This window comes from Ochlerotatus camptorhynchus, unplaced genomic scaffold, assembly GCF_037179485.1.
Source record: "Ochlerotatus camptorhynchus isolate MF236.1 unplaced genomic scaffold, CSIRO-AGI_Acam_v1.1 ptg000099l, whole genome shotgun sequence".
Taxonomy (NCBI): domain Eukaryota; kingdom Metazoa; phylum Arthropoda; class Insecta; order Diptera; family Culicidae; genus Ochlerotatus; species Ochlerotatus camptorhynchus.
This window is the reverse complement of record NW_027040589.1, coordinates 242,285-268,600: the sequence shown is the minus strand read 5'-3', so window position 1 is coordinate 268,600 and position 26,316 is coordinate 242,285. Positions and strand designations below refer to the sequence as shown.

General features: G+C 38.6%; 1 protein-coding gene and 1 pseudogene across 1 annotated transcript in view; both read right to left on the bottom strand.

The window, feature by feature from the left end:
* LOC135698968 (latrophilin-like protein LAT-2) overlaps nt 1-26,316 on the bottom strand; it is a 260,484-nt gene that overhangs the window by 153,137 nt on the left and 81,031 nt on the right. The gene's annotated exons all lie outside the window — the stretch shown is intronic.
* LOC135698932 (uncharacterized) lies at nt 24,536-25,528 on the bottom strand (annotated as a pseudogene).

The following is a 26,316-nucleotide window of genomic DNA, read 5'->3' as shown; positions in this document are numbered from 1 at the left end:
CATCATCATCATCTGAATAGATGCACACACACGAACCACCACCGCACGGCACACTGAAGTCGGAACGAGTGCTACTCCTCACCAACCAACAGGAGGACTCAAATAAAAGCGCACTACTGAAAAGCCGAATGAAAGCTGCTCCACTCGAGTTTAGAACGAACAAAAAAAAATAGACGACAAGGACAACAACAGCGAAGACATTATGACGGAACAAATGGATTTATCTTGTTGTTGTTATGGCTTGGTGCTTGCTTGCATGTGGGACGGGGGTTGGCGAGTGAGGGAGGATCAAAGTTAGCTTCCTCACTTAATCCGCATCGAATCATGGAACGAAGCAGACGTTCTTCTTTTCAAACGACCATATTGTCACTCTGACAATGCAGCTCAGTGCAGAGTGATTTAGTTATGGGAATTTGTTTTTCGGATCCGGATCCGGATACAGGTTTGCAAGAAATGGCTCTGAATCATATTTGACGGAGAATGTAAAGTGTAGAAGTCAATCAGTTTATTAACTGTTCATTGCTTGTTCAATCATCGGCGACGTTCGGCGTCCTGCTATTGAAATACAGCTCAGGGTGGAGGATTGTCCCATAAGGGGCTGTTCATAAACTACGTAGACAGTTTAGGGGGGGGGGGTTGACAATTATCCAAGGCCCATACAAATTTTAAAAATTTTGTATGGACAATTGTCCACGCAGGGGGACGGGGGGGTCAAGAATCCCAAAAAAAATGTCTACGTAGTTTATGAACAGCCCCTAACAGGATCGAACGCACGATTGGCGACGAATGAATAGTAATCATCACAATCCATCAGTTTGCTCTTAGCTGTTTCTGTGGCAGCAGCAGTTGAATCTCTCGGTGTAAGCTCATACAAGTAATAGTAGTAACACCCAATCCTACGGGACTTCCATCTGCGATAGCGAATGTTTCATCCTTAGGATCATAAAATCCCAGTATCTCATCTTTAAGTAGAATAATATTAATTCGTTCAAATTTATCTTGATGTTCTGATTTCCAAATCTGGTATATATTGATAAACAAAATTGATGAGACCCAAGAAACTCCGTAACTCTTCAGCTGATTTTGGACTGTGCATTTTCTCGATTGCTTCTAACTTTCCACATACATTTTTCAGGTAACAACACTACATTCTAGATTGATTTCAAATTTTCTGACTTTGAAATATGGTAATATGCACATATAATAAATACCGTTTGCGTGATAATGTTTGCACCATCGTACAAATAAGGTTCCCGTTTCACCTGTGCATACAATGCCTTGGTTTTCTTTGCACACGGCGAATGAGAGCGATTAAAATTTGAGTTTAGTTCACTCATAATCGCCAAAAGTGCAGGAACTCAGCGATGAGGTTTCCTATGAAAAACCTAAAAAATCTGCCAGAAAATGAGGAAATTGACGAAAATTTTATTCAGTCTCGGAGTAGTACCAATAGACTGAGTGAATCCAATCTTTACTTTTCTCAAATTCGGGAATTTTTCCCTAGAAAATCCTGGAAAAACCTGGGAAAACATGAGGCAAATTAACTTATCGCTGAGTTCCAGTCAGGGCTGGTAGTGCTAATGCGATATAATAGTAGTGACTTTAGTGACTAAAATTACGGAAATAGTGACCAAATAGTGACTTGTAAATACTTAATAAGTAACCATTTATATGGTAACTTAGAACTTGTTATGCCATGGAACTTAAAATCAAATTTCATAAATTCCTCTAATTTAATCGAATCTCACAACGGAATCTCTTGTGAAGAGCATTTGAAGCGATTTGAATAATTTAATTTTGCTTAAGTTGTATATGATTGTACATAGGTGATTCTGCAGTGTGAAATTTGTATATAGAAAGAAGAAAGCGAACAAAAGACAATTTTGAAAAAAAAAATGTACCAATAGGGTAGAGCATCTCCTTTACCAAGCTCATCCGTTAATGAGGGATGGTTAGGGGTGTTTCCTCCTTGCCACCACTGGCAAAAGGGATGATCGCCTATTTGCCTATGTACCTCTGATGTGCGGAAACAGTTCTATCGATTGTTTCACGCTAAAGTCACCATCTGACGTAAACAACTACCCGATTCGTATCTTCCTCAAAATTGTCCACTGCTCGCATTCTACTTTGTATATACAATTTTCACACTGCCGTATTATAACGGAACTATCAACTCTATAATTGAATCTCCTAATCGATTGTATAAAATTTCCGCTTTAAGTCTGATAGTTGAATTTAAGCATCTCCGACTATGTAAATCGTTAAATTCACGCATGAAGTAATAAACCCATAATTAGTTAAAGTAGATTATTTTCGACTATTTATTGATTCATCTAGGAACTCTCTGAAGGCTCCTTTCATAAATCCATCCTTAGAATTTCCATGCATGAATTTTATAAATTTCTGCTTAGAATAATCTTGGACTTCTCTCTTGCATTCAATTGGAAATTCAATTCGTATTCTCCTTAGAATCCCCATAGTATTTCCTCACAATTCTCGAAACAAAAATCCATCACAAATTTTGAAACTCTTCTCAGAATTTCTTTGAGATTGAACCCTCAAAATTCGATTCTATTGGAATTCTGCTCGGCATTTATTTCGAACTCTTTAGAATTCTCTTGGAAGTAGCGTCAGAAATCACCCCAGAATTCTTTTAGAAACAACCCGCAGAGACCATCATTGGAGTTAACGGTATTTTCATGGAATTGTCAACAGAGCCCCTTTAAGCAAAAGTTCAGAACTAATGTTGAATTCGTATTAGAATTTGAACTAGAATCCTCATCCAATCATCATAGATTTTATCTCAGAACTCTCGTTAAAATGCACTCTCAATTTTATTAGAATTATTTCCAAAATTGTTCCGGAGCTGATTTTTGCGTCTCTAATAATTTAAACAATAATCAAAAGCGACGCTCGTATGCCAAGTTTAACTGTATAGGTAAACCTAGATTGAGATTTAAGTGCAGAACAAGAAATCGGTCCACAGAGCACTAAGATTTACATGAGACTTTCGTAGTCTGTACTTTGATATTCTTCTCTGATATATCTTGGTGTTATCCCTAGAATCCTTTGAAATTCTTTTGAAACTTACTTTGGATTTTTTAAAGTTCTTAATCATCCATGAAAGACTTTTGAAAATCTATCATTGACAAATACCTTTGGAAAGTTTCCAAGGTTTACAATTTATTTTCTGGGAAAGGAGGTATATTTTTCCCAATTTTTAATCGAAATTGTAGGCATTTCCCAATAGTTTTCCTGATGTTCTAAAGTTTTGCGGTTCACTGGTCACCCTGGTTAAAATTTTCAATTTTTTAACAGATATGTATATTTTTTAAAAAGTACTGTAGGCTTTCTTAGTGCCAAGTTCTCAATTTAAAAATTTTGTTGATATTTTTAAATTTCACTCTATTTTAGTAGTGAAAAAGTAACTTTAGTGACTATTGTAAGGGAAATAGTGACTTTAGTGACTTTTTGGTGTAAAAAGTGACTTTTTAGTGACTGGCATCTTTGATAGTATAATGACCAAGTCACTAAAAAGAGACCTGCTACCAGCCCTGGTTCCTGCACTTTTGGCGATTATAAGTGAACTAAACTCAAATTTGAGTCGTTCTCATTCGCCGTGCATGCACGTAACCTATAGCGCATACCGTAGTAGGCTGTGTATAAAAGAAAACGGTTTACTTAGTTTGACAGTTGCACCATGACGAAGTGGCAGCGTATTCGTGATTTGTTCCACGCGCAAATGTCGCAAAACGACATTTTAATCGCCGTGGGAGTGTCCCGGTGGACCGTCAAAAGGAGAACCGAGCAAAGAAAGGACAACTTTCCGCGAAGGTGGCCACAGGTCTTCCGAGGTCAGCTTGGGTTCCGAGGGTTATCGCTGATATCTAAAGGAAGATTCGGGTGAATCCAGTGCGTTTAATATGGAAAATGGCAAAGGAACACGGGATCAGTGACCTTACGGCACGGAAGATCGTAAAGGAAGATTGCGGAGCGAAGTCGAGGGCACGAAAAAAAAACTCACATGATTACCAACAGCATCCGGGAGCTACGAATCGAACAATGCAAAACAATCTTGAACTTCCTTAAGCGAAAAAATCCGGTAATCCTGTTCACCGAACAGGAACGTGTGGAGGCCGTAATTGCAGCAAGTGGAAACTTGATCGATTATTAACATAGTTTAAAACTTTGAGAAACATCCCCCTTTGTAAAAATTAAAAAAAAACTCGAAAGCGAAATTTTTTAAATTTTTTTAATTTTGACATTGCTCAATGGTGCACAATTATCACGCATACGGTACATTGAGGACATAGGAAAAGTTCAAAATATATGTCAAAGAACAATTCTTAAAATACTGAAAGCTAAAATATTTTTTTTTTTAATGCCAAACACATATGTTTTCAAGATTTTGTTTTAACTAGTAAAATCAGAGTTGGTTGGAAATGCTAACATGAAGCTTTAGTGTGATGATTTATTAGCTAGAGAATGATCTTTAGAAGAGTGTAGGTGGATAGTTCCGTTAGAGTACGGCAGTATGAAAATTGAATAGAAGTTGAAAATGAGCGAAGGGCCATTAAAGCGACAGTTTTCAAGATAGACGCACATTTTTGCCTAGCCCGTACGATGTACGCGGACCCTCCGGATAATCGAGCCATAAAAAAAAAAATTTTTTTTTTGGTCTTATGTGATCTCATTTAATGTTTTTTAGTGGTCCCATTGAACGCTATTGAAGGATTATGGAATCGAACTACTGGTTTTGTAGATATGGCCGGAATAAGTTCCGGTGTTTATGGGCCATGAGGCTAAATTTGACTTGAAAGGAACAAAACCCATTAAGCGACTCGTCAAATTAAATCAAAATTTGATATCAAGATCAATGGTGGCAAAAATTAAGCACCTTGGACCATATTGGCCACTTCCGGGCAAGTTCCGGGTGCCTCCGGAAAATTGGCCAGAACCAGACTTGAGTAATAACCTATCATGCGACACATCAGATTATATCAAAATTTGATAACCAGATCAATGGTGGAAAAAAATAAGTACCTTGGACCATATTGGCCACTTCCGGACAAGTTTCAGGTGCCCCGGGAAAGTGACCAGAATCGGACTTGGATAATAACCTATCATGAGGCACATTAAAATACATCAAAATTTGATAAGAAGATCAATGGAATTGAACCCATGGACCATCCGCTTGAGAAGCGAACGTGTAGCCAACCACGCCATGGGACCCCTCAACTTGAGAAAAATCGTAGTCTCGCGACTCTCACGAGTGTGTAGAGACAAAGTTGAGCTTGGCTAAAAATAACGGCTACCGCGAAGGCACCATATTTGACGCGGTTCCTAACTTAACGCACTCGATCAATTTCGACCATTTTCCATTAATGTTTTTGAAATGTTAACATTGCAAATATTAGTTCCGGTGCTCTAGGGATGATAGTGTAACAATTCAACGGATGTTTGCTGATAAAGCGGCTGCAGGCGAAAATGAAGACGAGAATGCGGAATTCGATGTCATGTCTGATGCTGACATAGTCAATGCTGTGCTTAACCATGATTTACATTTTTATGAAGGAGAAAGCGTGACGAACACCACTCTGGATGAAACTGCAAACATTTCTACAGCATATGACAACCAAGATGAGGAGTACGAACCAGTTCCAGATCAATCAGCGCTGAACAGTATTGACACTATCATCACATGGGCTGAGGAAAACCAATTGCCGTTGGAACGGCAATTTTTACTTCGTGAAATCAGGGGAAATATTTTTGATAAAATAGTCAATAAGGATTGATTTATGATCAAATTTGCAATTCTCTATGTTACTGACTTTGCTGATGAACTACTGTTTTTACTGAAATGATGAATAAATGAATTGAACTACAAAATAAGATAAGAAAATTGATATAAATTTTCAGGTATGAAGCCACCAAAAGACCAATTCTCACGAAACCCCCCTTAAACCCTCCGTTACTCGCACCAACTTTTATAACACGAGTACTCGCGCGTTGAACTTTGTACAACAGTGTGAATTTTCAATTGTCATTTTGCAGCCGAGCTACCAATCGATATGAAACCAACGGGTATTCATTAAAAAACTTGTTTTTAACTAAATAAGCTAAAATTTTATCACAGTTAACCCACAAAAATGCGGATTATAGAGAAAATGTGAATGGAAACCGCATAAACGGTGTCCGTACTACGTGGGATTTGACTTAATTGGTTACAACATGGAATATCTCGAGATCCTGATCAGATAGAAAATTACTGTCTTGTGCAAAGTTGTTCAGAAGGTCAAGGCCTTTTTGTTGGTGGAGCGTTTTCTCACTTAGTGGTACTAGTATACATGTAAAATTCTCGCATATATAAAATATTTCTAGATCCTTACCATACAAAAAGTTACTGTCTTCGGCAAAGTTTTTCAGGAAGTCCAGATCTTTTCGTTGGTGGAGTAGTTCAGAAAATTCTCACTACGTGGCGCTAGTATATACATGCAATTTTCGCATATACAATAGCTCGAGATCCTGAGCAGATAGAAGTTACTGTCTTCGGCAAACTTGTTCAGGGTGTCAAGTAGTTTTGGCTGGTGGACAGTAGTTCAGATTTTTCCCACTACACGGCGCTAGTACAAACGTGAAATTTTCATATAAAATATCTCGAGATCCTGACCAGATAGAAAGTTACTGTCTTAGGCAAAGCTATTCAGGAGATCATAACTTTTTTGCTGATCAACAGTAGCTCAAATTCTTCTCACTAGGTAGTGCTCGTATACATGTTCAGTTTTCGCATGTGATACATCACTAGATCCTGACGAGATAAAAAATAAATGTCTTTGGCAAACTTTTTCAGGAAGTCAAGATCTTTTCGTTGGTGGACAGTTGTTCAGAATTTTCTCCCTACTCGGTGCTAGTATACACATGCAATTCTCGCATATACAATAGCTCGAGATCCTGAGCAGATAGAAAGTTACTGTTTTCGGCAAGGGGGTCAAGACTTTTTGGCTGGTGGACAGTATCCTAAAAAAATTTCAACACATGGCGCTAGTAAACGTGTACAATTCTCGCGTATGCTAAGCTCGAGATTCTGAACAGGTAGAAAATTACTGTCTTCGAAAAAGTTGTTCATGAGGTCAATGCCTATGCTTGGTGCACAATAGTTCAGAATTTTCACACTACGTGGCGCTAATGAAATTCTCGCATGTAAGATATCTCGAGATTCTGATCAGATAGATTTCGCTAGTGGACAGTAGTTCAAAATTTTCTCCCTATGTAGCGCTAGAATACACGTGAAATTCTCGCATGTGGTTTGTTTCGAGATCATGACCAGATAGAAAGTTACTGTCTTCGACAAAGTTGTTCAGGGGACAAAGCATTTTTAGCTGGTAAACAGTAGTTCAGAATTTTCTCACCACGTGGCATAGATGTACACTTCTCACATATGCTATATCTCGAGATCCTATTCAGATAGAAAGTTACTGTCTACAACAAAGTTATTCAGGAGGTCAAAGTATTTTGGCTGGTGAACAATAGTTTAGAATTTTCCCATGAACTCTAGGCTTTCAACTCCTGAACAACTTTGTTCAAGACAGTAACTTTCTATCTGGTCAAGAACGTGAGATATTTTATATGCGAGAATTTCGCACACACCAAAAAATTCTGAATTTTACTGGCGATGTAAACATCAATGCATGCAAATATTCATACATGTAAACCTCCTTTTCACGTAAACTAGCAACTTGCAAGAAATGTTGCAAACAAAAGTGGACAGTTGTATACAATATATGGGATATTACATTACATGTCTCATAAATTTACACGATCTATAATCTAAAATTGTATTATATATGACGCTCCATTTATGTGCATCATAGTAACGGAAATTTACACTACTTTTTTTAGCTGTGCATGTATACTAGCATCATGAAGTGAGAAAATTCTGAACTACTGTCCACCAGTGACAAGGCTATGATCTCCTGAACAACTTTGTCAGAGACAGTAACTTTCTATCTTGTCAGAATCTTGATATACTCCATGTTGTAATCAATTAAGTCACATCCCACGTAGTATGGTCACAGTTTTCGCGGTTTCCATTTACATTTTCCCTATTATCCGCATTTTTTAGGTGTTTTCTGTAATCAAAGTTTAGCTTGTTTAGATCAAAACAAGTTTTTTTGAGAAATACTCGTTGGTTTCAGATCGATTGGTAACTCAGCAACAAAATGGCAATGGAAAACTCATGTGTGTTGTACAAAGTTAAGGGTTAAAGGCCCTTTGGTAATTTTTTTTTACGGATCTTAAAAAATTTTGTTCGGTTGCCATTCCCCCCCCCCCTGAAACGTGACGTAATTAGTGAACGGACCATCATGGGATTCAGTTTTTGTATGTTGTTGTGGCACATGATATGTTCGATTCCTTTCAGGTCAAAGTTAATTCAAAACCCCTTAACGCCGGATTTTGTAACAAAGGCACACAAACACTTAAATATATTTATTTCTAGATCTTGTCAGACTAAGTCGAACGATGTATGTTACTCGTCCTCTGATCGAAAGTCGGTTTTCCAAGCGGTTTATGAAAAATAATTTGCAAGATAGGTAAAAAAATATGACTCCGGATAATCGAGCCTGCGGATAATCGAGTCCGGCCTGTACCTGCTATTTAGGAAGAAATTTTTTGAAAAGAAATCTTGTAACCTATGCAACGTTCCCTCAACATCTATACAACTCCCTTAAGTTTTACAAAATTTCCTCAACTTCTACGAAGTTCGCTGAATTCATTCCAAATTCCATATTTTTCCATCTCCCATTCTGCGATTACTTCTGGAAAGACCCCCATCATCTGCAAATATTCTCGAACATCTGGAAATTTCATTGAAATTTGACGAAGTTCCCAAAATTTCCATTAAGTTCATTGAGATTTTTTGAAGCAAGATCTCTGACAAACTGCAACGAAGTTCCACGAACAGAACGAGGATCTCTGAAGATCTCAGAAGTTTGTTGAATTATTTTTAGAACTTCTACAACATTCCCTGCGCTTATATGCAGTTTTATGCAGCTTCTCAAAATGCTACGAAATTTCCAAAACTTGTACAAAGTTTGCTACACTTCTACGTTTCTCGTTGATTTTCCGTGAAGTTTCACGAATTGCATTTCTTGAACTTGTACGTAATTCCTTTAACTAGCCCAAGCTCATGAGGCTTCAAAAAAGTATCCTTAAATTATATGACGATCCCCAAACAATAATCAGGTTTCTTGAAATTAAATAATATTTAACTTCTACGAAGTTAATGAAGTTCCCTCCCTGAACTTCTTAGAATTCCTTGAAGTTTTACGAAGTTCCCTGTTAACTCTTGGCCAATTTGTAGAGCCTGAAGACGTTTTATTATGCTATCAATTAAATGTAGATATAGTACATAAACGTCATGTTCCCCCTCAAGCGCAGCCAGATAAACATTGTCCAATTTAGTCATGAGTCCCCTGGTGTTCTGATAGTAGACTCGTAAACCGCTAGAGGGTTCGGTGCGAGCCGTGTCAATGGTAACTTGTCCAGGATCCGAGCGGGTTAATGGTAAAATATCAGGCAGCGAAATATCACCTGGCATAGAAAGGCTGGAAGCGGTGGCCATAATCCGAAAATGAACTGAAACCAAGCGGTGGATCAACAGTTGAATCCACAAGGACGAGTTCATACTTGCCGTAAACGAGTGGTTGAAAGACCCCTTCACCAGGCCTGAGCACATGGCCGGGATGGCTACAGGTCGCTGGCAAAAACGGCTCGACTGTGGCAGAAGGCTCGGCAGCTTTCATGATGCCAACGGCAGTGCGTTCCAGTAACCAGCAAACAGAAGTTGATTCATCATAATGGTGTACGCCGTCACTCTTCGGTAGGACTAGATCAGAGGATCTGGATGCTTCCGGTGAATTTTCTGTAGTGCGTCTCGCCTTCTGGCATGGTGGAGCTAGTATACTGTTAATGTCATTTTCAGACCACAATTGTCGAGGAGCAGCCATATACGATGGCACTTTGGAAACTAGGAATTTTTCAGGGAGATAAATATTGCTTGCCAACGGTTGGAGTTTGGAAGACCCCATCTCTTAACTCAAACACAGGGCTGGGACGACTGTTGTACGCTGGCAGCATAGAATCGACTGCGATAATAGGATCAGGGGATCCACAAGGCTAGTGGCAAGTGTGCGTCCGAATGTCGAGTTGAATAAAGCAGGTTGTGCTTTTATCGGAAATGGCGGCCGCTAGAAGGATAACTCGACTGTGATGGATGAATTAGGGGCTTCCATAAAACATATGGTAGGCATGCGTCCCAGTGCCCTACTTGGATCAATCAGGAAGGAGTTCATTGTTGAAGTCCGACTAGAAGTGATAATCGTTTCAGGGACGGAATTGTTCAGAAAGCGATCATACTTGGCTGCTGTTGGATTTTGGAAGATGGGCTGCGGTTGGCAACGAAGTCACGAAATAACATTCCTTTGGGCCATGTAGAAGACGAAAGTGTATTCGTCTTCAAATCTGCTGAGACACCGACTTTGTCTTATTATTTTCCTTTCTTGGAAATAACCGCGACTTCCTTGATCCTGATTGAGGACGATACTGGAAAGGAGCAAGTTGCAAACACGGTAAAAAGTTGCAATCAAATCGCTTCCCAGAAAGAAAAATTAAATATAATATGTAGGAATTCTCGATCACGTTATTTCAAATTTTGTAATTATTCATATTCACTTGGCTCCGTTGAGTTCTACTATAAAAAATAAGCAACAAATAACTAATTTTGTTGACGATCAATTAAAAAGTGGTCTTCCGCAAAGTTGTAGCTGGAAAATTTCCTTTAAACTTTTCCGTATATCATATGGCCAAGGGCGAAGGCAATGAATACTACAAAAAATCAACTTTTCCCATAGTAATTTCCCTATAAACTTCAAAAGGCCACTGCAGTACGAGGCCGCATCCAAATGAGCTTAAGTTTTGGGAGTATTATCAGATCCTGATTTGGAATGCGGTAGAGCAAAATCGATATTTTGAACCACCCGAATAGATATAATCGTTAAGAGTGGATCGTGGATTGGTTGGTGAAATTAGACTCCGGAAGAGGACTGTACACAGAGACCAGGATAAAACTATAATTATGACTTCGGAAGAACTAAGATTTGTTCCTTTGATTACTCCTAAAACTTGTCTCCCTAGTTTGAGAAGTTAGGTGTTAGAACTTTCACCGTACCGTAACGCATAACAGAGAGGTAATCTATTCGCGTTACGAAATACACCGAACCATAGATTAAACAAATGTTTCTCAACTGATTTAGTCTCATTCGATACACCTCGGTGTACGACAAAGTCAGTCAACAGTTTAAACCAACTACCAAATGCTACCAGCTCAAAATCCAACTTGCAATGGTCAAACTTAACATCAGAGCCAGCCACCTTGTCGAGAAGTCATCCGTTTTAATTACATCTGCAGCGCAAAATGAATACATTAATTGAGGGGCACTCTCCAGGATTTATGTCGGCAATTTCAGCTCTGTTGACCATCTCCAGACACCCACCAGCACCTGTTGAGTAAATCGTTCATTGATGCCACCAGCAGCATCCACCGACCGTAAAACCATGGCCCAAGCAACAGTCGGACAAAATTCCCGGTCCCGGCTGCCGGTCTGTCGGTGGTAGTAAGGTGCTACAATCTACTCCGAAAACCGCAACCATCGTTTGCGAGCATTCATCTGAGTACCTGGCTAAATCACCCTCTGGCCTCACCACCATGGCTGTTCCGATGAGATAGAAATGCCAACTCCAGCCTTGCTAGTTAGGTTTGGATCTTTGCCAACCTTGCTAGCAGCAAGCGGTTTGCCAGTGAATAGTTTCTAGTTTTATGAGGGTGCTTGCCGTGCACTGCATTCCCTGCAGCCACGGTGAACTGACTTTGTCGTCAGTTTTGATATGCCACTTGGCACTATACAATTGAGTTGGACACTTTCAGCCAGTGTGCGACCCATCAAGGATTAAGTGGTGCTTCCAAACGGAAAATTGGGCTGGATTTTCCAGTTTGTTTGAATCTGATTGGCGATTCAACTTGTTCAAAGGCACTGATTTTCTAAACTTCAAATGGGTAGATGATAAATTAGCTTCAAATTGAATTACTTCCCCATTCATTTTGGTTGATTGATTGGTTTATCCAAGAGCCGGAGCTTCTTCCAAGAAGGTTTCTACGAATCCAACACAGCGAGAAAATCCAGTTGGATTAATTTATCATCACTGAACTCCAAGGAACCATTTTTCATTTCGTCCGGTGGATGTGTCACATACTATTTCTGCATAGTAGCAGTTGACGAACGGCCCTGTTCTATTTGATCTGTAGGCACGAACCAAGCTTACCGAAATCAGTCGGTTACATTTTCGTCACGTTCGATTTTCTCTCTAACCCAATCACGGCGGTGTGGGGCGGCGGTGTGTCATTGAATAATTGATTCCAATCAACCAAATTGACTCTCGCTTCGATGACCATGGACAATGATCATCGTGATGGTTTTGCTTACCCCGGGAGAAAGGAGAGTGAGCAGTGGGCGGGGAATCGAAAGGTGGCAATCGATCGATTTGAACGAGGAAATGAGTTGGAAACTTTTCGGACATCGGGTACACATAGTGGGGTACTCACCCAACAAAGTGTTGCTTCAATTGACGTCGTCACTCCGACCTTTCATTGCCATCGGATTTGTAGTTGGATACAGTTGGTGTCCGGATGTTCACACAACGAAGCGGTGTGTGAGCGTATATTTTAACGAAACATGTTCACTGACATTTTTGAGTGAGCTAGTTAATACTCAATCTTTACCATTTCCCAAATTGACCAACATTCTGATTTGGCAGGAGCCTGTATTAGTTAATAAATAAGATCATTAGAGCTAGTGGATGTATTTCAAATCCCAATCAAACATCTACTAATTTTCTGTACAAGCACAACTTATCTTATAAGAACTGAGTATCAACTACACACACTGAATTCAGATCAGCGAAGTCGGTAAAATTTTACCGGGAAATTGAATGGAAATTGGTTAAACTGGATAATTCTAACGCTTGGCTCTAATAGGCAAGATATCTCCCGAAATTGATTCAGAAATGTACTAAGTATCCATATTTTTTTTGTTTGAAATCCTTGATGCTGAATCTAGGCCTATTGGAATCATAGGCTCGACTTGCCGAAACATCCATGAGGATGGTCAATTCATGAAACTCATTCAAAATCTTCGCATTTTTAACGTAGGACTACGTCTGTGATTTCTATATGGGGGTACACTTTGTGAAAACTGAAAATGGAACATGTAACAAAATTATGAAAGATTTTGAACGTTAATAACTCAGCTACCCCTGGACCAATTGCAATAGTTTTATCACCAATCGATAAGAAATATTTTTACGCATCTGGAAACTTGAAATTGTCACTAATGAAAATTGCATGAATGTGCAAATGTTGCTATGATAATTGCGCAACTGTTGCTGCGAAAAGCGATTTCCCTAACGCAGATTTCAAAGTTCAAATAGTGTTTATTCAATCACCACGTGGTGAGCATGCAAAGAAGGAAGAAGAAGCCACACCGCTGTTGATTGGAATCAGTAGCTCTTCGTGAGTCGCTGTGGGCCATCTATGTCAAGCGCGTCATACTCAAGAGTATAAACATAGAGAACAACGCTCAAATTCCTATTCCTACACAAAACAAAAGCTCCTGCTGCAGTTAACAAATAATATTATATAAGACCACGTAGTCCTACGTCACCATTGCGTACAACCCCATAGGGCTGCCCCTTGTAATTTTTTTTCAGTGGTTTTCTACTTTGATTTAAAGGTTATTTTCGAAATATATCCATGCATAAACTTTTATTTATGCTACCAAAAATAACTCAGCAATATTTGACTATAATTACAGTACTTCATTAGCTTCTTGAATGCAGCTACATCCTTTAATTTTCCGGGAGGATGTTACACCTTTACCCATTAGAATTTCTGAAAGAGTATTGGCATCTTTAATACTAAGGTTTGGGTGAGAGTTTAACTCCTGACTGTGGTGTGAGAGGCATTGATGTTAACCACCAAGCCCGGATCATCCCAAAAATGGGTTTGAACATGTATATTTCATGTTGATTTAAGCAAATTAAAACATGACTTATAACATTTTCCTTTTCACTACAATCTGGTAAAGAACGATACAAAGTACCCGAACCAGTGAAAAAATTGCAATAAATTCGTCTGAAATTCACAATTTAAAATGATGTGTGTATCATGTGCAGACATGTCATTCTTTTAAAATTCAATGTTCGACTTTTTATCCCCCACAAACTAATTTCAAGTACGTTTTAAAGCTTCTCTCCCATACCTCACAGTGCAAAATTTTCAAACCTGCATAACTTAAGTTTTAAACGCCTTCAGTTAAGTTCTTTTATATAAAATTTTAGAGAAATAGAGTCCACCTTGAGAATCGTTCGAAAACGGTTGTGTTTTTGATCCGCTGTGGGCTTTTATTTTATTTTATTTTTTTATTTTTTAGTTCGGGCTGTCTTTGTGCTAGCGTGGATTTTTTTGGTGCTCGCATTTGAATAGTTTTGTGTCCCGGGAGCGATTATTTGGAAAGGTTTGTGCTAATGTTTCCCCCCCCTCCTGTTGCTTAGGTGCTTGGTGTGCTCTCGCTTGTGGCCGGTGTGACTCGACCACACTGATCTATTGTTAGGTTTTTGCTATGTGCATTGCTTTTGTGCACAGAGTGATTTGAAAAAGAAAAGTGATATCTAGTTATTGTGTGGTTGGAATCGCTGGGGAAGCAATTCTAGATAAACATTTCAAAATGTCCTATCTGCATTGATCGATTCTCTTCATGGACTTTCTCTTTCGTCAATAACTCAGCTGCAAAACCTTTCCCTGTTGTATTTGACGTTTTGGACGTTATATGAGAACCTCCTTTATCAAACTATGTGGTAGAATTGACGCGAAATCTGTTTGCATAGCAGTGGTTATGAAAAGAGAAAGTCGATGAAGAGAATCGATCAAAGCAGATAGGACCATTTGAAATGTTCATCGAGAATTTTTAATAATGACTAGAGGAAAATATGCGTGGAACAAGGCTGGTAAATTGCATTTTCAATGAAAGATCTCGCGCGATATTTACAGAGATGCTTTTGTCACTATCATCGAATGAGAAAACGATGGTAGAGATTTTCTTCAAAATCTTATCGAATTTTTTGTTGAACCTGACTATTGGCCACGAAAAGGCTTGCCAATGCACATCCAAAATCGACTACATACATCATTTGTTTATCTAAAATCGACGGAAGATATTCCGCGCAACTACCATAAACCGGACTAGTTCACGTTGATCTTTGTCAAGCTTCGTCTACAATTTGGACTTCTACATCAACACATGTCAGGCAGCCTTCAGGTTCAATTGAACCTGAAGGCTAACTTGGTGAGTTCGTTCCATTTGGTAATTTTTTGTCTTTTCAAACCAGTAACATTGGGAGATCACCTTTTTGTGGTGCGTTACTCGTATAAGATCTACCACCGAACTCTAGTCATGACAACTTCAAACTAGGGAATCAGGATTTTCCAGTAATCATAGGATTACATTTTAGTGCTTGTTACTTTTTATGCCTTGATAATAGTGACAAGATTCGGGTAGTGACCACCGCCGTTATGTATTTCTATATTATATATTTCAAATCAAAAATATTTTTAATGTTCATAGAGTTTACATAATCCTATTCCCTTTATCGCCTTTGTCCTTCTCTTTTTCCTTTCCCTCTTCTCTTTTCAGAAAGCGAGTAATGGCGCTATAGCCATAAGCCATAAAAAGCTACGACAAGAGTTAGTGCTCATGCCCCAACCGTCAGAAGAAAATGGAGCATCACTTAACCTTTCTAGCTTTGATGCTTGCAACAACCAACCAATCATATAATTACCAAAATCGGAACGTACGGTACGAGATGTCCACGTTTCATCCATTTATTGGATTCGAAAAGCCTGATGTTTTCTGGATCATCTTGCCCCTTAAATGCTGCACAGTAGGCCTGGCCGTTTTGATATGTGTGACGCATCTTCGATGTGAAAACATATATAAAATAGACAAGAAAAATTGTGGAGGTATATCCATCATTTTCCAGGATGCTTTCAAGAACTGGCTGTGTTGGTGTTAGATTAGATTAGATTAGAAGAGAACTACTTCTCTTTCCAAGGTAACTTCTACAAGCAGGCGAAAGGAGCCCCAATGGGAAATTCGCCTTTCCTGTGTGAACTTGTCATGGCCAACTTGGAGACAATCCTGAAGGAGAAAGCACTATTACCAAACCGTTGGTGGAGGTTTTTTGACGATATTTTCAGCGATGTTAAACGGGAAGCCCCTCCAGAAATTTGAGATGAGATCAACAGGATTCACAAGGATGTCAAATTCACTCACGAGGTAGAAAAAGACGGGAAACTCGCATTTCTCGATCTACTAGTCATCAGGGAATCGTCATCATCTTCTTCGCTGAAATACGAAATTTACAGGAAACCAACAAGCACCAAAAGAGTTATCTCCTATACTTCCAATCATTCGTTCCAGCAAAAAATGTTCGCCTTCCATCACATGATTCATCGGATGCAGACTTTTCCACTCAACGATACAGTACATCTTCAAAACAGCGAGACTCAACGGATACAAGGAGACCACAATCCAGGCAATCATCGATAAAAAAGCGAGAATTCTACAAAGGAATTTATTTACAACCCTCACCGCAGCACCCGAACCCTTGAAACGAGTGTCCTTTCCATTTGATCAAGATATTACTTGTAATCTAAGACCACAGTTTAAACAATTCGGATTAGATTAAGTTTTCACCAGTAGACATAACCAGTTAAAATACGTATACAAAGTATACGTAGGACCAGGCATGGAAATCATTTACATTCATTTCATGCATTCATTTACATTCATTTCATGCATTCATTTACATTCATTTGCCTCTAACTTTTTTCATCAACAGAATTACGCAAAATGATGTATCAAGCATCTGTAGCTTTTGTTATAAGCTACAACTTTTGTTAAAAACTCAAATCCGTATTTCTTATGCATCACGAATTAGAACGGGCAGAACTTGTTACTGTTTTTCAGTAGAAATCGAAAATTACTCAACTTTTTCTTTTTCACAGCAGATGTGGTTTTAGTTTTTCATTACTATTCTGTATTATTGCTGAATAAATTAGTAATATGCTTGATAAGCCGAAGGGAGGGGCTAGGCTGACATTACATCCCGTAACCCTACATGTAAACCACACAAATACAAGAAATAAAGTAAAAAAGTCTTCGCTGACACATTTTGTTATTCATAACCAACACTTACATGAAGGAGCAAAACCATCGACAGACATGACTGCAGTATCAACCGGTGGAAACTAACGATTTGAAATTGGCTCACTACTTGACTAGCCTATTGGTCCCAAGCAAATCGATTAACGTACCCCATTCTAGTCGAAATTCTAGTACTACACTATATTTGTTTTGATTCGATATGAAAGTTTGACGGATAAAATGAGGGGTTCATGGATTTTCCTATGTTTCGAAGGGTGCATCGATTAGCTTGGGACCGAAGAGAGTACCAGAGCTGAGCCAAAATAGATGAACACGTTGCTTTTGGACCTTCTGGTCTTAAAGTTACCTCTATGGTAGTATCAACAATCAATACTAAACTAACGGTTTTAAATTGGCTCACTACTTGACTAGGCTATTGGTCCAAAGCAAACGATTAACGTATCCCATTCTAGTCGAAATTCTAGTACTACACTATGTTTGTTTTGATTCGCTATGAAAGTTTGACAGATAAAATGAGGGGTTGTTGGATTTTCCTATGTTTCGAGGGGTGAATCATTAGCTTGGGACCGAAGAGAGTACCAGAGCTGAGCCGAAAAGCTGAGCACATTATTTCGGGACCTTCGTGTCTTAGAGTTACCTCTATGGTAGTATCATAGAGGTAACTCTAAGACCACTGGGTCCCGAAGAAAATCATTATTATTTTTGGCTCACTCAGTACCAGAACAACGGTCCCAAGCAGTCCCAAGCTATTTCACTCACCCCTGCATGTTCTGCATGAATCCACACACCCCTGATGTTATCTGTCAAACTTTCATAGCGAATCAAAACAAACATAGTGTAGTAATAGAATTTCAACTAGAATAGGGTACGTTAATCGTTTGCTTGGGACCAATAGGCTACTAAAGTGGTGAGCCAATTTAAAATCGTTAGTTTCGTATTGATTGTTGGTAGTATCGTTGTACTCGTTTAATCTAGTGCGTCGTTTGAGATAATGGATTATAGGAGTTCAACCATAGAGGTAACTCTAAGGCTAGTAGGTCCCGACGAAAGGTGCTCAAGTTTTTGGCTCAGCTATGGTACTATCTTCGGTCCCAAGCTAATCGATACACCCCTCGAAACATAGGGAAATCCACGAACCCCTCATATTATCTGTCAAACTTTCATGGCAAATCAAAACAAACATTGTGTAGTACTAACTATTTCGACTAGAATGGGATACGTTAATCGATTTACTTGGGACCAATAGGCTAGTCAAGTAGTGAGCCAATTTAAAACCGATAGCTTCGTATTGCTTCCTATTGCGTCGTTTGAGATACTGGATAATAGGAATTCAACGGTACTATAATCATGTCTGTCGATGGTATAAGATATGAAGTCAAAATCTTCATTTCAAAATCAAGAATCTTCACACAGCTTCTAAAAATTAAAAAACTTCTTCTACCTTAACACATAATTTGCCCAGTAACGCTTGGTAGATTGCCTTTTCGTGGTGCGTTACTGACATTAAGATCTACCACCGTAGCCTGGTTCGAACTACTTCAAACTAGGGGAAAATAATTGTTTTGTAATCAAAGGAACACATCTTAGTCCTTTTTTCTTTGTATGCCTTGTTAATAGTGAAAATTCTCGGCTTTGTCCACCGAAGATGATCTTGAAACAAGGAAATAATGAGTTGGGTAGTTATTTCTCATCTACGTGATTCCTAATCTTTTATTCGCTGTTCTCTAGTTTGAAGTGGTTAAGATAAGGATTCATGGTCATTTTCGGTGTTATTGCCTTATTTTGTTGCTAAGGAATCCATTTTTGACTGCAAAAGGGGTGCACCTTTGGAGGGGGTTTCAACACTCCAAAGGGTAAGAGCGGGACCTTACAATTAAAGACGGATCCTTGCGATAAAGGCAAGAATGACAACTGTAAAAAAAAACTATAAGCGACAGCCCTATGGGGTTGTACCATAGAGGTATCTCTAAGACCAGAAGGTCCGTGCTCAACTTTTTGGCTCAGCTCTGGTACTCTCTTCGGTCCCAAGCTAATCGATGCACCCCTAGAATGGGCTACGTTAATCGATTTGCTTGGGACCAATAGGCTAGTCAAGTAGTGAGCCAATTTAAAATCGATAGTTTCGTATTGATTGTTGGTTGTACGCAATGGTGACGTAAGACTACGTGATCTTATATAATAAATCTTATTTGTTAACTACAGCAGGAGCTTGTGTTTGTGTAGGAATAAGAATTTGAACGGGATTCTCTCTGTTTATACTCTTTTGTATGACGCGATTGACATAGATGGTACACAGAAACTCACGAAGAGCTACTGATTCAGATAAATAGCGGTGCGGCTTCTTCCTCCTTCTATGGATGCTCATGTGGGCTGCGGCTCGCTGCTTGCAGGCAGCTTTTCGTTGTGTACTGGAGAACAATGTTCAACGCCACGTACCGAAAGCACTGCTGTTGATGCCGATGACCGGTGATTGGAACTGAATCCGATCATCGGTTGAAGTCAGCCTTGATAGCTAGCTGCTTGCGGGGAGCTTTTCGTTGTATTCCGGAAAACACCACACAGTGATTGAATAAACACCGTTTGGTGAGACCGGATGGAATTTAACTTTGAAATCTGTGTTAGGGAAATCACTTTTCGCAGGCAATCGGTGATAATTTTAATTATCGATTGGTGATAAAATTATTGAAATCGGTCCAGGGGCAGCTGAGTTATTAGCGTTCAAAATCTTTCATAATTTTGTTACATGTTCCATTTTCAGTTTTCACAAAGTGTACCCCCATATAGAAATCACAGACGTAGTCCTACGTCAAAAAATCAAATACTTCATCATTTTTCTATAGTGACGGAGTAATACGACATGCACTAAACAATGGACACGGGGTTTACCACAATAGATCAAATAACTGGTCGCAGTGGATTTATGTCCCGAACAGAGGAAAAAAAACACAGAATTTAAAATGACTTAAAATGAAGACACTTCTTCAAATTTGTCATCCCTGCGTCCAATTGACATTTTTGCAAAAACGTTGAATTCATCAAACATAATTGATCACTTTGTCAAGCTTCTGCATTCATGTTCCATCAGATGTCACAGCTTTTGTTTGCGGTGACATCTATCGGTAACTACTCACAATCTGTTTTCCTATAATTGTTCACAGAGGACACTACAGTGCAAAACATGTATGGTACCTCTATATATGCATTTAGATTATTATTCGAAGTCCCTCCTTTTTTACACATTCTGCACACAAAATAGCTCACCCCTCACAGAATTTCCCGCCGAATTTTATGAATGGGGCGGGGCATAAAGTATCTTTTGCGCAGAATATGTAAAAAAAGAGGGACTTCAAATGTTAAAGCAAATGCATATATAGAGGTACAGGGCATGTTTTGTAGTGTCAGGTACTCTATTTTGTAATCTGTGAAAGGGAAATCACAAATGGAGTGTCAACGAAATACATGGCATGTTAAGAGATTCAGGTCGGGAGAGAGAATTTTCGCTCTCAAATTTGAATTTTTTGGCTCTCTGGGAACTGGTAGTAAAGCAGTAAAACCATAGAGGTAACTCTAAGACTAGAAGGTCCCGAAATAATGTGCTCAACTTTTTGGCTCAGCTCTGGTACTCTCTTCGGTCCCAAGCTAATCGATTCACCCCTCGAAACATAGGAAAAACCAATAACCCCTCATTTTATCTGTTAAACTTTCAAGGCGAATCAAAACAAACATTGCGTTGTACTAGAATTTCGACTAGAAAGGGATACGTTAATCGTTTGCTTGGGACCAATAGGCTAGTCAAATAGTGAGCCAATTTAAAATCGTTAGTTTCGTATTGATTGTTGGTAAAACTGTATGGGGAAAAATCATTTTTATTTAATTGTAGCTTGTTTAACAATAATTTTCGGGAAAAAAAAACTGAACAACAAAGTCCATGATTAATTTCTTTAGGTTGTCGTTCACTTTGTTTGACCTGAATATGCACCGAAAGCGAGTTATTCCCACGTATCTCAATTTCTATATGGGAATTTTTATCACTTCCTACCAGCGGAACAGCGCCATCTCTGTGAAAAATGGTCGAACAAAATGATTAATTTATTGTGTGTTGCACTGGTTTTTAGATTATTGGACCATTTTTTTAAAAAACGTCAGATATCTTCACACTCGACTTGTTTACAAACCAACTTCTTTGTTACCTCTGTTGTTGATTATTTTGAACTACAAAATCAAAGCTGGTAAATACAAATTAAATTACAATTAAACACCTCGTTTTTATTCTAATTTTTATTCAACTGTTTGATTAAAAATCGAATTATTTTCAGATCATTAATTGAAGAAGAATGGCTGGAATTATTGAAGCAGTTCAACACCGGAGAGCATCGATGAATACGGTTTATCATGCTCTGTATGCCTACTATGCTCTTGGGCTCTCAAGAGCTAAGTTACAAACATAAAAGTACAATATCAAATTGGATCTCCAGTTACGATAAAAATGGTTGCTTCTATCGGAAACTGGCAAGAGCAATTGCTCGGAAGTTCGGAGAAGAAAAGCGCCAATGGCTGGTAGATCTATACAAGAAGCATCCATTGCTCTATTTGGATGAGGCCAAGACTGCATTTGAAGAGCATTTTAAAATGAAGATATCTGCGGCCTCCGTATGCCGTATAATTCACAGCGAGGGACTAACATGGAAACGGATAGAGAGAAGGGCCATACAAATCCAGCAGGAAGACATCTATAGGTTTTGGAATGAGCTAAGCGACTTAAATTGGGACTATCTTAATCTAGTTTTCCTAGATGAGGTATATTTTGACAGCTACTCAGCTTAAGGAACACATCTAATTTGCCGGGGTGAGTTCATTCGCAAGCCCCGAGTTTCGTGTCTATGCATGATTGGCCAAGAGGGTATGTTGGAATGCTCCTTTACTGAAGGAATATTTACTAGACTAAATTTCTTCAAACACTGCAAGCAATTTGCTTTGAGGAGTGGAAAAGTAGAGACGTATCCGGGTTTCTACTCAGTATGGATCCTTGATGGCGCCCGGATTCATTGTGATGACAAAATAATCTCGTACCTTCGCTCTTTGGGTGTATTTGCTGTTTTTCCACCAGCATATATGTCCATTATACTGTCCATTTTACAATCCTATAGAGATTGTGTTTGGTTTGGTAAAGAAGAGGATGCAAAAGGTTTATCAAGAAAACACATCGAAGGATTTGAAAATGACTGTTGCCGAAATTATGATGTCTTTCTCTAAATACAAAATGGACAAACTATTCCACAAGTGCGGTTACATACATGGAGGAAATTTTGATCCCACTATTGCTGCTCCTGAAAATTTGAACGATTTGGTTTGTGAAGAAACTGTGTGATTTTTTTCATCCACTAGAATTTTTTTATACTCTGTTTTATATGCCTTTTTAAGTTTATTATTGTAAAAACAGCTTGAAATTAAAAACAATATAAATCATAAATCAAAACATTATACATGATCAATGTCTTCGATATCGGTTATCTGAGAACTCAAAGACATTTATTATTGTCTTGATAAAATGCTCTATAAACCTGTTCTATCATTATAAAAGCAATCATAAAACCATTCGGTTTTAAATGAGAATAAAATGCATATATTGTTGCCTTTTAGGCTTTTAAAAGTGTATCATAAAATCTCCTCTGTTTACAAGTTGAACTTTAAAGATGGATCCTCATAGTGAATAAATACCAAATTTATGACAAGGATATCTCGAAGGATACACGAAGTTAGAGGAAAAATTCAAGCGATGCTAACGACCGAAGGGAAGTCGATTTCAGTAAAATTTACCGAACCAGCACGTCCGGCGGAACGGGTACCATCAACGACTGAGCCATCTGGGGGAGAAGAGTGAAGTGAACGTGGTCCTCAAATTCATAAAACATTGTGAAAACAGTCTGAAAACAGACCAACCTTCTCCAGGCCTTGCGATTAGATGAAGATCGGAATAACTTGCGTCAGTACCGACAGGACAGCAAACCACAGAAACTGTCAGTTAGCGGACACTAGTTGGTTTCCGATCCATAGCTACCATTATTCGGTACAAGGGTCATCACTTGGAAAAAAAATCATTCAACCGTACATTCCTGCATCGTTTGATGGTGCACTTCCAGAATCATCCGGAAGAAGGGGATCTTTTCGGGAATGATCGAGGCTACAGCTGTGCGAAATGCGAAATGTTGTGAATACTTTCTGAGTAACTGCTTCCAAGCCATCGCGAGAGAATTGCCTGGAAGAACGCTGAATCGCACAGTGCAACTATCAAAAGATAAACAAACTTTGACGTTTAACATTTTGTAGGCAACATTGCCACCATAAATGCTGCCATAAATCCGAACGGGTTAGGATCAAGCAAAATGGCTTTAGATAAATACAATTCAGTCTACAAGTTTTCTTCATAAAACCTTATGAATTTGTTAAGGATTTCTTGAAAGCAAAATAAATTTTTCACAAATGGTCCATGAAAATCAACTTTTATGCCTCCGCCATATTACAAATATTTTGTTTGTTTTTTACAATCTTCGATTTTCAATCTAAATTTCCTTGGATATAACTTTATTTTAGTTAATTTAGCAATGATAACATATTTAGAATGCTAAAATCATGAGAAATAAAAATTTCGGTTAAGCTTAATGATCGATTTGATGAATATATTTTTTTCTTAATGTTAAATAATTAGTAAAATCGATGTTTTCCGTGGGCGGACTCAAGTTTTTCGATGTTTTCACGTACATTTCACATCAAATTTTATATGGCACCTAAAACTAGGCCACTTCAAGAGAACTATTTTATAATTTTGGAAATTCGGCAGGATTTTTATACGATCAGTTTTTATTTTAATTATTTTGATAAGATTGGATGGTATTTATGAGACCTTTTTTATCTTGATTGTTGTTTTTCTAGTGAACTTAGCAAGCAGCTAGGGTAAATATCTCGAATAATGGTTTTAATTGTTGCCCAATTTCTTTTATTGTAGCTTAAATACGGGTTTGAAATGGAACTCAATCTTGAAGAGCTTCGAAAATATACCCTTCAGAACCTTCTCCAGGGTGGGCCAACTAGACAGATTCTAGCATCAATGAGGTTTTGGTGGAAGCATCAATGGCAAAGCAGTCTTGACCAGGGTTTTATGAATGTTGTTTTATAGTAGCTTTGTAGTATTTCATAAAACTTTAAATGTTACTTGGGTCGCTAAGCCTATCTCGAATTTCCAAAGCTTCCAAACAGCTCTTCAAAGTTCTCATTGATACCATCACATTGTTAACGTCTGATTCCACGACATTGTAGGCTTGACGGATGGAAGAGAGCTCTTTATGACAGCTTCTGTTAACACTGTGAACCACAGTGAGTTCTCTGCGCATCGCACTAATGCGTGGGCCAAATTTTGTGGAGGATAATCTTTCATTGACTCCCTTAGATGAGCCGGTGCATTTAGTATTGTGTTGGCCCAAAATGACCATGATATGCCGTGTCCTTCAAGGTAATCCCCGTGAGTAGCTCTCAATTCATCCGACAAATAAAAAACGGCGTGTGTGACTGCTGCACCTGACTTGCCTTTCTCAGTGGGTTCGATCAATGCTTCCTTTACTGCTAATCGAAAGCGAATAAATGTGCAAGTGCAGCGATATTTCTTTGTTACGCCAATTCTGAAGAAGATTCGATGTTTTGTCCTTCCACTTGTCCAACGTGTAGCTGCGTCGTCCCGACTGGAAAATGGCAAACTTTTCGAAATCGCCTTCCGCAGGAGAGTCGTCGGAGCTCCAACTTGGGCTTGTAGTTCCATCCGTGTTATGAACGAAAATGATTTCACGGGCCAAATGTTCCTTGGACAAGTTCCACACTTTCTGAACAAATTGATCACTACTTCCGTCAGAAATTTCCCAACGAGCGATGTAAGTGCCAAACGATTGGCCTTCTAATTGCCACTTGTACGCATTCAAAATGCAGAAAAATAAATCATCCGAATGATTAAGCACTCCGTTCATAGTATCACTTGGTGGAGGCTCCTCCACCGGGTTATTTCCCTCTGGTTCATCTGCCTCCAGCACCTCCAAATCGTAGTCGATCAAAGGATAGAGAAACGGATCCTCGTAATCGATCAAAGGATCGTTAGGTGGACCCTCGAACGATTCGGAATCACTGTTCCGCATAACTGCACCGGCCATGATTTCTTTCCTAAGAAATTTCAATAATTTAATGAAAATAAATAAATTTATTGCTGTTTATGAATGTCTACTTACTGCTTTCTATAAAATCCAGTTTGATTCGATAGTTCAGCGTAAACACAGAACGTAAACATAAATCTTCTGTCAAAATGCAACTACAGTGAGTACCCACAATACTGATACGGTAAAAAATCAAAATAAAATTGTATGCTCACAATTAATTCTGATTGCCAGTAAATAAATCAAGATTATTTATACTTATTTTGTATTTTGATTGCATATAATTAAATTAGATTGCACTTTTGTTGTTATTTAATATCTTAGGTAGCTTGAAACTACTGCTTTAATGATAAATCATGCCACAGTTTTGTTGGTATCTAAAGTTCGGGATACACTGTAGAGCCAAGTGGAAGGGTGTGAGCATATTTTGGTATGACAAAATTGTTTGCCTGTGGGTCTAATAAGGGGCAATGAGAACAATACTTGGATATAGTTCGGTGCATGGACTTCATGCTGTCAGTAGCTGGGAGATCAAAACAAGCCATGATTTAACAAAAGACCACTGCGTCGGTAGCAGTGTTTATGACCCGAACAAGGGGGATAGGATCTTGATTTCAGTGAATAGGAGTGGTGTTTTATTTATAATTATCAATCAATCCAACACAAGCTTTTCATTACATTCCGAAGCAGCACGTTGATCAATTTACTAATTTCCCCTACTGACAATCGCAAAAGGAACAAAAGTCGTACCAAATTCAATTAGAACCCGAGAGCCTGACAAATTACAT